Source organism: Notamacropus eugenii, chromosome 3 (genome assembly GCF_028372415.1).
Source record: "Notamacropus eugenii isolate mMacEug1 chromosome 3, mMacEug1.pri_v2, whole genome shotgun sequence".
NCBI classification, from domain to species: Eukaryota; Metazoa; Chordata; class Mammalia; order Diprotodontia; family Macropodidae; genus Notamacropus; species Notamacropus eugenii.
This window is the reverse complement of record NC_092874.1, coordinates 124,884,250-124,887,044: the sequence shown is the minus strand read 5'-3', so window position 1 is coordinate 124,887,044 and position 2,795 is coordinate 124,884,250.

The window sequence follows — 2,795 nt, the reverse complement described above, 5'->3', positions numbered from 1 at the left end:
TGGAGTCAGGAAGACCTGAAGCCAATTCTTGGCTCACTCACATGGGTAGGACCTCACTGACCCTGAGGAAACGATTTAACTTCACTTGACCTCAGTTTCCTCTTCTCTAAAATAGGCATAATAGCACTTAAATTATAGGGTTTTGGGGAGAATCATATGAGAAAACAAAAATTGTCATGAATGCCTTAAAATTCTCTATAAATGTTAGCTATTTTTATTGATATAGGAAGTTTCATAACCAGAGGGTTCCCTACATTACTGAAATATCAAAACTTTGCTTTTAGAAATGGAAAAATAATGCTAAAATTTCAGAGAAAGAAATGTCCTGTTATTTTTCATCATAATTTTTATGACTCAGTTATCATTTTGTCATTGCCTCTCTGCCATCAGTTGAAGGAAGAAGGTAATAGAAAAGAAGGACAATATTGACATTCAGGGTCAACCATGACAGTTCTGGTTTGAGGATGCTTCTGTTTGTATATGGAAAAACATGGAAGCCTGTAGCCTGCCCACAGGCAATCCAACAGCTCCTATCTCTGCCTGCAGATCCTAAGGAATGCTCTAAACTCCTTTGGACTTTCTGGCCTTCCCCACCTTCTGGCAAAACATAGAACCTCTCATTCTAATTGGGTTGTCTCTCAGAGATGAAGGATGCCGCAGGCCTGAATTCTACTTGGACAACAACTATGAAGCTTCACTGAGACCAAGGAATACCATTTGCATAGTTTTTACTGCACAACGAAACATTTTCCCTCCAACTCCAGACTTAAAAGAAGAGGAAAAAACTGTAACTTCAGATGCATAAAAGAAAATGAATCCTGCTGGTAGAGACTTTTGCTTGTGAACTATTATGCCAAAGTGTTGAAAAGATAATACCATGCTATAATTAAATGGGTGACTTCATGAAAAGTTAACAAAGAATTATCATTTTAAATGTAAAAAAATGTTACCTAATTGCAATTGTGTTATGCTAGGCAGATAGGCTTAGATTTTTCACATCTTTTTTTGTTGATGGCACCTCTTGCAGTCACGCAGTAATTTCATTTAGTGTGGAACTTTTTTTGCATAATGTCTATAACAGAGGGAGATTTGCTTAACAATCCATAGACTAACAGGATTGCAAAAGCTTTGGAAGAAATGGATCCATTTGTTGGGGGAAAATCTGCTGTTAATATAGCCTGCCAGCTAAAGACTAATTTCCCTGCTAATGTAAAGAGCTTTATTATCTCCACTAAACAGACATGTGCCATTAGCACTTATACACAGGCACAAATCAGAGTCCCTCACTTCATGTTTTCTTAGTAAATGCCAATTTTGTTTAATTTTTTAGTCTTTGAGAGGGAAGAAGTTATTAAAAAGTAAGATTACCTAGGATGATTAATACTAAAAAAAAGTGCTTAGGAATTTGCAATATATTTAACTTGTTTCCCCAAAGGATTAGTTGTTCCAAATAATAGGGGAAGGGATGAAGTAATTCAGTTGTATTTTGTGTTGGTTTTGGTTGTAGGTTGTTGTTATTGTTTAAGTGGTTGTTAAGTTGTGGCTAGTCAGCTCCTAACTCCGTTTGGTGTCTGCTGCTTTGCCAGGTTTCAGTTTCTGTAGCATGGAGGGGTAGAACAAGCTCATCCCTTTGAAACTCATCCTTGACTCACACCACCACACTCAGCCTCCTCTTCCCTCTGATTGGAGGACTGGAGGATGGACTACTAAACTGCTCGTAATGCCTTCCTTTATGAGGACAGAAGCTGGGATCTCAGTTCAATCTGCTTAGTGTCTGCTGCTGTTACAGGTTTCAGCTCTTTTGAATAAGATACTCCTCACTTCCCCTTTTACTTCTTCCTTTTGTGCCCTGTCTTCCCCCTTTACATAGTAAACTAGAGGTTAAAGACTATCTTTTTTTATTAATTGCATCGTCAATGCTGGCACATAGTAGGTGTTTAATAAATGTTTATTGGATTGGTTGCAGTTAAGGAATGAAAAAGGGAGAGAAAAGACTAATTGTGTACTACAAAGACTGAAACTGAAATGTAGCCCTATTGAAATTCTTAGCGTTTAAATATTTTTCTTAATATTCCAGATCATAGACTTAGAGCAGAAAGGGACCTCAGAAACCATTTCATCTACCTTGTTTTTACATATAAGGAAACTTAGACCCAAAGTGACTAAGTGTCTTGTCTTGAATCACACAGGCAGTTAGTGGCAAAGTCAAAATTTGAATGCAGATCCTTGGACTACAAATACAGTGTTCTGTGAGCTGGTAGTACAGTAAGACCTAACTCTCTGGCTTCCATATATTCATAGAATTTACTGCCATCAGGCTTGTATCAGTTAATAATTTTAAAAGAACCTCAAGGTGATTAGTTATGGCATTAATCTATTCAGTCCTCCATCATCAATTAATGAATCATCAAATATTTTTTAAAGTGCATATGACTATGTGCCAGCTATGTTTTAAGAAAAAGAAAGAAAAATCCTTGCCTTTAAGGATCTTATATTCTAATATAGAATATATGTACTATGTACATAAAAAAATATGTGATGCATATAGAATGGTTAAAATGCAGTGCAGTTAAGAAGGTGCCAGGCCCAGCATCATGAAGACCTGAAATCAAATTTGGCCTGACATTCACTAGTTGTGTGACCCTGGGCAAGTCACTAATCCTGTTTGTTTCAGTTTTCTCATCTGTGAAATGAATTGGAGAAGAAAATGGCAAGCCACTATGGTGTCTTTGCTAAGAAAACTGCAAATGGGGACACAAAGAATCAGACTTGACTGAAACAACTGAACAAAAACA